We start from the raw sequence: 14863 nt of genomic DNA on the forward strand, positions 1-14863 counted from the left end.
TCTTCAACAAAAAGTAAGGGCTTTTCGACAGCCCCAGTTTCCCTTTTTTATTTAAAGTGTCAAAAAAAAATATCTCTAATCTATTTTCAAATTGGTATAACCAGTTGCTTAGATAGGAATTTATTAGAACTGCAGTGTGAAAAGAAAGATAACTCCAGAATTTAGCAAATAGCTACACCTGTAATTTTCAGAAGAATATTTTCAAAAAATCATTCCAAAGTAAATATTCATTCCTTGGACGCAAAACTTGGTATGTTGAGAGTATTTGTGCTCTATATTTTTAGAGCAAAGCGAGATAACTCTTCCAAAAAATAATTTTGAAATTTAAACAAGTTATGATCTTTAGGCCATTCAAACCCCTATAAGGAGTCAAAAAGTGGCCCCTCGGACCATAATTTTTAAATTGTACTCTTTATTCTGAACTATTAACCGAAAAGATTTTGAAAATTGGATGAAAAATAAAAAAGATACAGCTAAAGGGCTGTTTTCAACTTTGACCCCTCTAGATCCCTTATTTTTCAAAATTTTAATCCCAAAACCTTTTCCGGTCTCCGTATTTGGTCCTTCATTATAAAAATTAAATATGAAAATATTTACTTGAAAACTCTTTGAGAAAACGTGGCACGCGTGAATTCAGTTTAACATTAAAACACCCATAGACGATTTTTAATCAACTTATAAAACCGGAAGTTCTCAATGGTTTCAAACGAAACTTTAAATATATGATAATTATGACAGTTTTAACATTTCCCATTCCTCATTTAACAAATTTGGGGGTTATTTCAATTTTTACTTTTTTCATCCCCCCTTTTTTCATAGTTTGAAGTCTAATATCTCGAAAACAGCAAGAGATACAAAAAAGTTGTCGCTTACAATTTTGTATATCAAACTATGAAGTATCTAAATCCAAAATTTCATAGTTAATAATTAAAAAATAAAATAGATACAAAGGTCCTTTTAATATTTTGTTTTTTACATGTGTAAACCGGAAGTATATAGACCGGAAATCCAAAAACGGACATACGGGAGAACTAAACAATTGCTAAAAGAATCTAATATTAAATTTTTATTTTTCGGTTCCGTTTTCAAAAAATCCATGACGAAACTTTGTCGAGAAGAATAATAATAACTAGAACTTTTTTTGTCTTCAACAAAAAGTAAGGGCTTTTCGACAGCCCCATTGTCCCTTTTTAATTAAATGTTCAAAAACAATTATTCTCTTATTTGTTTCCAAGTGTTCTAAACGCCTTGGTATAACCAGTTGCTTAGATAGGAACTTACGAGTAATGCAATGTGAAAAGAAAGATAACTCCAGAACTTTACAGGTAGCTACACTTCTAATTTCCAGAGGAATATTTTCAAAAAATCATTTTGAAGTAAGTATATATTCCTGGGACACAAAACTGGGTATGCCTATAGTATTTATGCTCTATATTCTTACAGCAAAGCGAGATAACTCTTACTAAAATACATTTTGAAATTTAAACAAGTGATGATCTTTGGGCCTTCAAAACCCCTATAAGGAGTCAAAAAGTGGCCCCTCGGACCATTATTTTAAGATAGAACTTTTTATTTTGAACAATAAACAGAAAAGATTTTTAATATCAGATAAAAGGTAAAAAAGTTACAGCTAAAGGGCTGTTTTGCACGTTGGCCCCTGTAGATCCCTTATTCTTTCAAGATGTCAACCCAAAAACTTTTCCAGTCTGCTCATTGGTTGTGTCGTTACACATGAAAAATATTGTAATATTTACTTATATACTTTTTGAGAAAACGAATCACGCGTGATTTTAGTTTAACATTGAAACTCCCATAGACAATTTTTCATAGGCTCATAAAACCGGAAGTACTCAATATTTTTTATTCAAACTTGGAATATATGTTTAATAGTTCTATCGAAACAATGTTTAGGCGTCTTATAAAATTTCTAAGGTCTTTTGAATTTTTTTTGTTTTTCATGCCCCTTTTTCTCAAGTTTGAGCCTTAATATCTTAAAAATAGTAAAAGATAGAGAAATGGCTACGCTTATGATTTTGTTCAACGTGACAAGATGCATCTAATTCCTAAATTTGAATGCTCTAACTCAAAAAATAATAAAGATATTATGTTTCATTGAGTTTTTAGTATTTTCCTTGTCAAAACCGGAAGTACCGGAACCGGAAGTCCAAAACCTTACATACGCGTGTCATATTAAAGCGCTATAATATTATAGCATTCTTGTTATAATTTGTCTTTCCGTTTTCAAAAAATCGCTGACGAAACTTTGTCGAGAATAAGAATAATAAAAAACAGAAGAATAACAATAGGTCTTTTCGACCGAAAGTCGAAAAGCCCTAATAAAACAGAACGAAAACAATAGGTCTTTTCGACCGAAAGTCGAAAAGCCCTAATAAAACAGAACAAAAACAATAGGTCTTTTCGACCGAAAGTCGAAAAGCCCTAATAAAACAGAAGAATAACAATAGGTCTTTTCGACCGAAAGTCGAAAAGCCCTAATAATACATGTAATAAGGACTGTACAAAAACAATAAGTCTCCAAATTTCATATGGGAGACTTAATAATAAAGATTAAATAGAGATAGGATCATCAAACATCAATTATTTAAAGATAATTGACAATTTCTGATTCTAAAGGGGTCAGGATGACATTTTGGGGTCATGACTTATATACCATAATGATCTGATGCACCATGACCAAAGGGAAATAATATCTTTGGAGTAAGGGGGGAATCTCAATGGTTTTTATGATATTTGATAAAATTAGGAAGAGCACTTGGGATCATGACCTTCATACCATCTGAAATTCATTGAACAAAGAAACAATAATAAATTTACATGATATATGATTCAATTTAAGAGCCCAGATAGAGACCAATCATCTATGTTTTGTAATACTTCCTATGTACTCGTGTATATATATATATATAGAAAAATGTTTTCAGTAGACGATAACACAATAATCCATTTCTTTCAAATTTAATCCAGAGCGCTTTCGCCTGATCGGCTCTTCAGTGGATTTCAAATTATAACAGAAATAACAAACGTTGACGTCGTTATTATGACGTCATAAAGTAGACAACGTCACGAACAGTGTAAACAATATTTGGAGATGGCGGCAAATATTTTTTACAAACACATGTAAACGTAATAAAATATGTACAAATGATATTGTTTTAAAATAAGAGGTTATTGAAATGAAAGCTAAATAAAGTCAATGCAGAATAAATAATGCAATTATCGATTAAGTTTAGGTTTACATTTTTTTATGAAATATTGTTCTTTTGCAAGTCGCAGCTGATCACATTCCTCGCGGACTTTGTAAAATGGAAAAATTTCAAACCGGCCTCTCCCGCACATATCAAAATGTTCACTACACGGAGTGTTACGAACAGAAGGATCCCTTATCTGCTGTTTATGTACCCTCACACGGTCGGCTAGTTTGGTCCCTGTTTGGCCAATGTAATTTTCTCCGCATCCATTACAGGTCATGCAATAAATGATGTTTTTAGATTTGCAGTTCATATTAGAATTGACTTTGAAAACTGTACCGTTTTTAAATGAAAAACACCCGGAAACAGTTCCACAGAGATCCCGTTTGTCGTAACCTACAATCCTAGAAATCATAATATTTTCGATACCACGAGGCATTGTTTACCGATTTTACATCAGTCAAAAATTCTAAAGGATATTATAAAGGAAAAAAATCTTATCTACAGCAGACGACAACCCCCTAACCTTAAAAAACTTCTTACAAGAGCCAAATTTACTTCGACTAAAGAAATTTTTCGGGTTTCAAAATGCGAGGATTCTCGATGTGGGACTTGCGCCTATATTCAGACAGGACAAACAATTTCATTTAAAAACGGTACAGTTTTCAAAGTCAATTCTAATATGAACTGCAAATCTAAAAACATCATTTATTGCATGACCTGTAATGGATGCGGAGAAAATTACATTGGCCAAACAGGGACCAAACTAGCCGACCGTGTGAGGGTACATAAACAGCAGATAAGGGATCCTTCTGTTCGTAACACTCCGTGTAGTGAACATTTTGATATGTGCTGGGGAGAGGCCGGTTTGAAATTTTTCCATTTTACAAAGTCCGCGAGGAATGTGATTAGCTGCGACTTGCAAAAGAACAATATTTCATAAAAAAATGTAAACCTAAACTTAATCGATAATTGCATTATTTATTCTGCATTGACTTTATTTAGCTTTCATTTCAATAACCTCTTATTTTAAAACAATATCATTTGTACATATTTTATTACGTTTACATGTGTTTGTAAAAAATATTTGCCGCCATCTCCAAATATTGTTTACACTGTTCGTGACGTTGTCTACTTTATGACGTCATAATAACGACGTCAACGTTTGTTATTTCTGTTATAATTTGAAATCCACTGAAGAGCCGATCAGGCGAAAGCGCTCTGGATTAAATTTGAAAGAAATGGATTATTGTGTTATCGTCTACTGAAAACATTTTTCTATATCGTTACCTATACCAAGGACTTATTCGTTTTTATATATATATATATATATATATATATATATATATATATATATATATATATATATATATATATATATATATATATATATATATAGTTGTATATGTGTGTGTATATGTGTGTGTGTGTGTGTGTGTGTGTGTGTGTGTGTGTGTGTGTGTGTGTGTGTGTGTGTGTGTGTGTGTGTGTGTGTGTGTGTGTGTGTGTGTGTGTGTGTGTGTGTGTGTGTGTGTGTGTGTGTGTGTGTGTGTGTGTGTGTGTGTGTGTGTGTGTGTGTGTGTGTGTGTGTGTGAACAAAAAATTATTTGCATGAGACAAGCATTTGCGAGGTGTAATATGTACACGCGATAATCGTGCTATTTCATGGGTTTTTTTCAATTTTATAATTTACACAGATATAATCTTATACATTATAATAAGGCATTGATCTAGAGTAACAGACAATCAATATATGATAATTAATTAAAAAATAAAGATATCAATTTACAACACGACACATGAAAATATATAAACATTTTAATATTTACCTACAGTAAACGTATTACTATGTACGCAATTATTACTTTAATAGGAATAAATTCTGTAATTAAATCAAATTAGATATTTTGAATTTAAAATATAGAAGTTTCAACCTTGGCTTGAAAAACAGAATAAAGATATAACACTTGGAATTAAAATAATTACTTACTCAGATCTTGAGATGGCAATGGAACACAATGAGATATTAATTTTACATACCATATTATGTATATGGCATCGGATACTAGTTTTTTAAAGACGTATAGCTGCTCTGATTTACACTACTGAGTAGATAGATAAATAGTAACTCTCCAAAGTTATGTTATATTGAATAACAAAGGGAAAGATATACAGTGGAGCCTCAGATATCCGGACGCCAGATATCTGGACGCTTCACTTTCCGGTCGATTTTTATTGGGAACGGAATTTTTACACAATAATTTGTCTCGTTTATCCGGAATTCCGCGTTCCGGATCCGGACGGTCAATTTTTACTACATAATACAGTTTTCCTTTAAATTTTACCTCATTTAACCGGACGGTCACATTTAAGTGTTCGGGGGCACAAAAGTTTTTTATGCGCAAGTGCAAATTGGTGTAAAAACATCTGACACTGGTTGTTGGTTTTAAACAATGCCTTCGTCCGGTAATCGGGGTCAACTGTGTCACGCTATGTACTCGCCCGAGGATATTACGATAACCATGGATGCGACATGTTTAATGGTCGCCATTTAACTTATGAACTGTTATTGTTTGATTAAAATGTCATGAAAATTGTTTAATTTGTGTTTTAAAAAGTCATCTATTGATTGAATTAAAATTCTATTAATCGTAGTGTGATTAGATCGTTCGTACGCCTATTCATTTTAAAACGTAATTGAAATGAAATATTTGATAATTTGAGTTCTGTTTACGATAGTTATTAAGACCGCTTGGGATGTTCAGGGTATCGACATTAATTTTATAGCGTGTGTTCAATTAACAGTGTAATAATAATTTATGCCAAACATGGCGTGGATGAGTGTTCACGCTACTTATAAATATCGCTTGGGTGCAATTAACTCTATAGAAAGATGGATACGTAAAATTAGCTTGGATAAGTTCTGTCAATGAAAAAATAGCTTGGACAATTATCAATAAGGGAATATATACAGATTTTCACCAATTTTAAATCATCAAATGTTGAGCAGCTTCAAACATGTCAACACCACCGGCCAAGAGAGCGAGAGTTGCGATCGCCGCTAACTTGAAGAAAAATATTTGTCAGCGTAAAGTGGAACACCGACTTTCTTCTCTTCGCTTTGTTATGCGAATGTAATTAAATTATCGGTTTAAAACAGTGATTGTTATGTACATGTACATGTGTTGCCTTGTAGAATGTAGTGCTTGGTTTCCTGTGGAAAAAACATACCTTAAATAATGTTTTTAACAATATTTTGTTTTGTTAATTTAAAAAAAAACTAAACTTTTTTTGTAGTGCTTATGGCTATCAAAATAAAATATTTAATTGTATAATTAATTTATGAGTTATGTTTCCATAAATATTAAAGGTAAATATCACAATTCAGATATCCGGACGCTTCACCTATCCGGACGATTTGGTCTGGGGACAAAAGTGTCCGGATAAGTGAGGCTCCACTGTATTTTATTACTCATTTTTAAAAAGTTTCAATTCTAATTCTCTTGTTTTACTATGAGTCACAACTTACCAAATGAACAGAAAAATAAAGGTCATTGTCCGTACTTTAATGTTTTTATCACACGCCATATTAAAGATGTCACCATTAAAGAGGAAGAAGTCTTACATTTTGATAACGTTACAACGTTTGATAGGGCAAAAAAACTGAGATAACGTTCTGTTCAACCAAATACCTGTAGTGTTAAGCGAGACCGAGACCGAGTAAAAAATTATTGATTTTTTTTTCAACAGCAGACTTTGTCTTTTTCAGCTTGATTTATAATTTCTGTTGTTGATTTTTTGTGCCACACAACCCCATATTGTTTCTTCGTGATATTTTCAACATTTTGTAACATGTATCTATTTTCTAATTTTGCACCTATAGTTAGGATTGCACCAACACACAGGAAAAACATTCAAACGAACAAGAGGTTGTGTAAATAAAGTCTCAATTGTCATAAAAAGAAATATAACCATTTATGTTTGATGTCAAATCAAAGTCATAAAACAGCTGATCTATCTGTATGATAAAAATAACACTATAGCTCAATGGGTTGACGCCACACTTTCAAACAGTTTAAGAATAATATTAATATTTACATTACATTTATTGTTGAAAAAGTAGTCCATAATTTTTGTATGTTCTTGTATGTACATTTATACTTATTTTCACTTATATAACCTTTAAAACTAGATAAGGATCACGCACTCTTTGAAGCACTCTTTGAAGCATCCAAAGAAAACAAGTTTACATAGACAGAATATGTCAAATATGTTTCATTAAAAATTTAAACTATTGGCCCTATGAAATTACATATATTAAGCTATGAACGTTTTTCTTTCCTTAGTTTAATGCTCTAACGTTGAATAATTTTATAAACTCACCTAACACTCCATATTTTTGTTTCATACCGGGATCATCAACATGATAAGAAAGAGAAAGTGGTTGGAAGGAGAAACCTTTTGATTTATTCCAGTGAAAAATGTTGTTTGAGTTCTGGGGTATAAAAAAACAATGAAAGATTCACTTATTGCAAATGAGATATGGAGATAACAAAAAGTGTTCAAAATCAAAGTCCATAGGAAAAATACAAAACAAGAGCGAGGTAAATAGGGACCTGTACCAAAAGTGTAGGTATGATCAGGTTTTAGGAGGAGTGAGCATCCTCTGCTGACCGGTCACACCCGCCGTGTGCTCTTTGTCGTGATCGGGAAAACGAAAAAATCCGTACACAATTCGATGATTAATGATGGCCTAACGATAAGTATGAAAAACGTCTTTAAGCATTTGACCTAGTGGAAGATTGTATCGACCATAGAACTTACGAACTGATGACTTCAGACTGTTGATAATCTTGTTTTATAAGTTTGTTTGTCAGTAGCTTGCCTCGCCTTAGAAACTGTTCATACGCAGATCATGCCCTTGTTCATCAAAACAACTGAGAGACAAAAACTCTATTTGCAAGTGATGAAGGTATATTGCTACATAAGTAAGGACAGTTAACGATAGGAAAATTAGATTGTTGTTAAGTTACCATTAATGTCTTTTTCCTAATAAAAACATATCTAAATATGAAACAGATGACTCAAACTCTGTAGTATCTTTTATTTCAAGTTCACTGGGTTAGGAATTTAAGAAGTATTAATGGAAGTAACACAAGTACAGCTTTTGACAGAGAATAGAGTTTTCTTCAGCACCTTAATAGTTCAAATTCACTCCTCATAACTTTTATCAATCATTTCTGAGAATAATTAAGTTATCCAAGATTTTGCAAAACTTTTCTCTTTCTAATTTTACACCGTTAGCAAAAGTGTTTAAACCTTTCCATGTTATTCTACACAGAGAGTTGAAAATCCGTTCCAAATGCATATCCCATCTTTAAATGTTAGCAACCAACCGTTAAGGTGGTTTATGTTCGCAATATAACCTACTTCCTCTCAATACCGATTACATAAACATGTGTTTATGTTTACATTTAACACAAATGGAATAGGACCTTTAAAATTAATATTGTGAACATAAATGTTAAAACAGAACAGAAGGTCATGAAATGGATTGGGAAAGACAGTATCGGGAATTCGTACGTTACCTCAACAATTTGGATATTCACCAGGTATTTCAGAGAGAGAGAGAGAGAGAGAGAGAGAGAGAGAGAGAGAGAGAAAGTGAGAGAGAGAGTACCATGAATATAAGAGACGAATATGTATCTCAACTTCACCAGTTAAATGATTCAGATTTTAAAAACATATCTAGCAATTATGTTTTTAGTAATGTATAGACTTTAAGAAAATGAAGTATGAAATAGTTTCTTTTGTATTTTTTTTTTGTGTGTGTGTGGTTCAGTCTGTGACACTGATTCTTGAAGTCCATATGGCTCAAAAACATGGACGATACTGGAGAAGGAGGCCAAGAAAGGTGACTTTGTTCGCCATTTTAACTTGTATATTGAAAGGTTTAAATCGATTTAAATACAGGAATGGTTTCAAATGATAATCCTCTTACAGTACAATTCTTAACAGGACTGGATAAAATTTAAATCTGTATCTATATCCTTGAGACCAAGAACTCTGAATAAATAATTGGATCCGATGTTTCCTTTACTAGATAATATGATATGAGCTGGTATACCAGTTTTAAAGTAAAGTAAATTTATATTTACCGTTACTGTGTCAATTATCCAGTCGCCAAACGTTCTTAATAAAAAAGTTACTGTATTGAATGCATATTATATGTTATGGATTACATCATTCATGCTAAAGTTTCAGAAAGTTTTGTTGCTTTTTTTAAAATTTCAGATACGAGCAGAAGATAAATTTTTTAGTAGCTTTAAAATGTTTCTTTATTATAATTATGTGCATGATCAGATATTCGTTTGGAGAGTTTGGTATTTTTAAAGAATTGTCATATACATTTAGACGGGTGAATAGCCTTCTTTAATAATCGTGCATTTACCAAATTTGGAGAAAAATAAGATAAGATAACATTTCAAATCCTTTAAAATGCTACAATTTATTTAACTTTGTATTGTTAGTATATGTGGAAATCGAGATACATGTTAATATTTATGTTTAGTTTAGATAATAAATGTTACTATCACTATAGTCTGTCCCAAGTTATTGCTTCCATCAATTTTTGATGATTTTTTATTAAAAATACACATACCCTGTGAAAGAAATACAATTGAAATCGATGAAAGGGAATATATCCAAGATATCTCCATAGAACAATTATCCATTTTCACTCATAAAATTTCACAGGAACGAAAACAATTTTCTTACGGAGATTTGTAATGGGAAATGTTTACATCTTTTCTCCATTCGGAATATACTCGGAATACATCGCGCACTTTTTTAACATTATCATCCGGGCTTATTAATGGCTGATGCAATGCAAAATTTTACGTAGACTTTCAATTTTGGGATGTGTATTGAAACCTGAAGCGTAGAGGGGGCGTTTCAAAACAGATAATCTGGACATTTTTCATATTATTGGATGAACGTAGTTTGAGCACAAAGGTATTTACTATTATTGAAATACATGTATCAAGCAAAAAGTGGTGGAAGCAAAAACTCGGGACAGAGTATAGAGCAAAAGTAGCCAAAGTTTGTCTTTTATAAAGCGATAAAAAAAATGAGCTTACTGAACCTAGTATTTTAGAGCTAATGTCTTATTTTGTAAAGTAATGTATTGTAGATTTTCTTTACAAGACTGTTACTTTATTCATTGTCTTATACTGTGTATAAAATAAAATATATATATATATTAAAGGTTTGAAAAAAATCAGTTGTAATTCACGGAATGTTAAAAGTCAGAATTTGATTGGTTGAGAATTAGGGATGTCAATTTTACTCGAACTGATTAGTCACTTCATCATGAGCTTTAGTCGATAATCAAGTTGTACTTGTAAATATAAATTGTGTATCTTTTTTCAAATCATGTTATATTTAAATAAATGCTTCTGACACTTACACGTGATATTTACATGTAACATTAAAACATCTAATAAATGTATGTACTTAATGTCTTTTATTTAAAATTAAGTCGAAAGGTATCTTATGTGTATCTATCAATAAACTTGACCATAGGGCCTTTATTGGGTTTTTGTATTTACAAAAAATATATCGATTTCCGTTCCACTTCTTGAATTTAGGCCTTACACAGTAAACTCTTAGGTTCTAGATCTCATAATGTACAGTTCGCAAAATGGCCGCGGTAACATAGTTTTTTTCTGTAAGATAGATTTTAAAAAGAAAATAAAGCCTATTTTCTATGATAACCAGAATTTAAAAAATCGTCCGATGATTCTCCGACCTTTTTACTGCTTTCGCCTATGTTATTTTTTGGGTTATTCCCCTTTGGTAAACAATCATCGTCCGCAAAGCAACATGGCACTAACCGGAGAAAATGTATGGGAATAGAGTACCAATTCATTTCCCATAGGGCTCAATGTTAACCTAAATCCACCTGGCTTTTTATTTGCTATTATACTTACAGACACATCCTTGGTCACATTTGAAAGTTCATTCCAATCACTAACAAAAATCAATAGAAATACATAGGGTCCAATGGCGTTTACAGGTCAAAATTGAGCTTGTTTACAACTTACAGCGATCCGGAGCAAATGAATCCAAGTTAAGAAATTGACACCCACCCCTATTTCAACCACTCTTATTTCTTTACTTTCTGATGTACTTCTTCTATCCATCATTTATTTTAAACAGTGATAAATTTACTTTGAAATAATCATTATTTCAGCAATTAATTCAGCCAATCACCTTAGCCATACCATCATTTATTTTAAACAGTGATAAATTTACTTTGAAATAATCATTATTTCAGCAATTAATTCAGCCAATCACCTTAGCCATACCTTATCTGTGCCGCTCAATCTTGTATTAACACTTCTCTGATGTCAACATCCGGTGCATTGGTACTCTCATTCCTTGTATGGGAAGATGTTTCCCGTTACTCGATTTTAAAGGTCGCAAACCCTTTGACTTTGCGATCAATAATGCACGTCGTCTTAGTTTTTCCAACAGAAATAACAGGCTAGGAAAAGTGATGTTTGTAGATGCAGAAAGATTTTTACGAGGCGTTCGAACACTATCCTCGTTCACCGTACATTAAATTGAACTTTTGTCCTTATTAACATTAAATTTTGTGATTTCACGAAATTACATGTAACTCAGATTCCATATGCTTCCTCAACACCCCAGCGTCCATTTCCTCTATAGGTAAATTCTTTTGTTATTACCAATTGATACTTTCTAGTAGCAAGTGTCTTGGTTTTTCCTTTCTCTTGAGACGCTTATTTATCAATAATTGAGAGAGGCAAACATATCATCAAAGACAAATAAAACGTGTCTTTATTCATGACAAGTTTTTGTATCGTACTAAATTATTTAGTTTACTAATTATGAAAATAAACGCCTAGATGGTAGATATAATTTAATTTTTATTGATATAGCATCTTTCACTCAATCCAATAATTCATTGAATTGATGTTCAAAATTAAAAGAAACATCAAATTGGTCTTTTCAATTACATAAAAGCTTATCAATACTATCAATATTAATAATATTGATAATCCCTGATTTAGCCATACCAATATATAAGCCGTCTAAAAATGCATCAGTGGCACAAATGGAACAGACTACATGTATAACATATGGATGAAACTGCTGAGAAAGGTTTTAAATTTCATTCACATCCAGAAAATTAGTTTTATTGTTTATTTCCTCCCTACTCATATAGGCTACATACCTGCCTACTGTACATGCATGCACAATTAGCTTAAAAATGGATCGATATGACAGTAAAGTATGGCTCTTGCTAGTATATAAATATAAAATCTCTATATTATAAAAAAATAAAAACAATTCATATGTCAATGAGGCAGGTATCGCGTTAAGAAAAAATAAGATTGTTTCAAAATTTAATTTTTCTTTCTACAAGAAAATAAACCAAGAAGTTTTTTGTCGAGGATAGGAAGGACTGAGTGATAGTCTAAAAGTCAGGTACATGTACTCTTTAACATCCAATTGTTGTGTTTTTTCTAAAGGATGACATTAACTCGGAATGAAAAAAAAATGATAATAAAGAAAAAAGAACCATTGCATGTTATAGAACCTTTTCATTGTAGGAATTTTTTTCCCATTCAAGGTCAATGGGTCAATGACCTACTTTTTGAGTTAATGGCCATTGAATATTTTTGAAAAAAAATCACTTTGGAGATATAAATATAAAGCAAACAATACTCTCTTTGGTAGTTAAACGTGTTTAAAAAAACCAAGCACTTTAAACAAAACTTACATACACCAAACGAAATTCGATAACTGGTATTTTAAATAGAAATTTAAATGCAGGATATCAATGCAAATGTTTCAATATTTAATATGTTTTACGGTGCTAACGTTCTGGCGAGCGCAGCAAGAATTACACAGACCTTGCATCATTGTCAACTTATAGTTTTGTTTAGGTATCAACGAACGTCAAAGAATTTTTGAGAGAGTATTGCTCTACAATAAATATGCCAAAGGTACTAATTATAATGGTTATGATACATACGGCGCAACCCACTACCGAGAGAAAGAGAGAGATAGATAGAGAGCCCGGTACCTGTTTGTAGGTGTGTAATTTCCCACAATTTAATGGTCTGAGTATATGTAATATCTACATAATTTTTCAACTGTTTATTTTTTCATTTTATTCATTTTTATTTAGTTCAAAGTGTCTTATTGTTTATTTCCTCCCTACTCATATAGGCTACATACCTGCCTACTGTACATGCATGCACAATTAGCTTAAAAATGGATCGATATGACAGTAAAGTATGGCTCTTGCTAGTATATAAATATAAAATCTCTATATTATAAAAAAATAAAAACAATTCATATGTCAATGAGGCAGGTATCGCGGTCTATACTGAAATAGCCAGTACACTCATTACAGATGTTTGATCCACCTCTAAATTTATCGCGGGAAATATAGCGCGAGTGCACTGTGACGTCATCCATAACTTTGTTCGTCTTTGTTTACGTTTCTCGACTCAATACGAAAGTATAGAAGCATGTAACAAATCTTTTGAGTGTCGCCAAAGCATAAACGGTACTCAAAACGTGTCTTCAAACTTTAAGTCACTGTAAATTACGAGTTAAAAGTCGTCCATTTTGGCATAGCACCACGGATGAAAACATTAGAGAGCATTATGGGACGTAGACAAAAAATTTTGTTTGATGAACTGTAGGTTTAGCTCGTGCTTTTTCCCGCGCATACTGGTTCTTAGAGCTCGCTTCGCTCACCGGCGCTGTGCCCCGGCGAGCTCGCTCGCTATAATACTTAATGCTAGCTAGAATGCAAGTAATGTCCTGTAGATTTAAAAGTGCCAAAGGTAGAACGGAAATTTTTAAAATGTCATACATGTATACAGGTTATTGAATAAATCATACAAAGATGTTTATTTATGTGTATTTTATTGTATACGTAATACAATATAAGAATGGTTAAGACAATGCATCGAAAACGTTATCAAAACACCCAACACTGTATATCAACATTTAAAATCCAGATCTAAAATATTTGTATAAAGTAAAAAAAAAAGTAACACACTTTATCTTTTTACAAATTGATAATTTGGGGTAATAATACATCTATAAATCATATAAATGAAATTAGAAAATATATTGTCAGACCACATATTAATGCATACATGTAGGTAATTTTTTATTGTCGTCCATTTAACAATACGAGTGCCATACTTTTTTATCGTTATCAAACTGTTTATCAACCCAATGTAAGAGGAGTGGAAAACAGATTGGTGTTTCAGATTGATTAAGCATTATTTTGATAACAAAACATATGCATATATTTGCTACCACCAAGGATGATTCCCTCAATTTTTATACGGAAATTGATTGGAAATTCATAGCTCTAGAAACTGAAAGGAATATAAACTACATCCCTTGTTAGACTCAAATTCCTACAGAAAACAATTTGGCTGTTCTTTAATGTAACGTACTGATGTACATTAAAATTAATTTGTTAATATGTCTTATTTTTTAACGCGTGTTATGTACACTATTTAATGTGCAATGTCGCTTTCTTTATATCCCGCATGAATCATCAAAGAAAGCGTTTGGTTTTTAAATGTACATAT

The 14863-nt window shown here is 31.9% G+C and overlaps 1 long non-coding RNA gene across 1 annotated transcript; it reads left to right on the forward strand.

Moving 5' to 3' along the window:
* The first annotated feature begins 8732 nt into the window (after positions 1–8732).
* On the forward strand, positions 8733–9665 carry LOC136276706 (uncharacterized). Its single transcript, XR_010715233.1, has 3 exons — positions 8733–8821; positions 9052–9123; positions 9504–9665. It is a non-coding gene; the product is annotated as an uncharacterized lncRNA (long non-coding RNA).
* Positions 9666–14863: the final 5198 nt, after the last annotated feature.

This window comes from Magallana gigas, chromosome 7, assembly GCF_963853765.1.
Source record: "Magallana gigas chromosome 7, xbMagGiga1.1, whole genome shotgun sequence".
Taxonomy (NCBI): domain Eukaryota; kingdom Metazoa; phylum Mollusca; class Bivalvia; order Ostreida; family Ostreidae; genus Magallana; species Magallana gigas.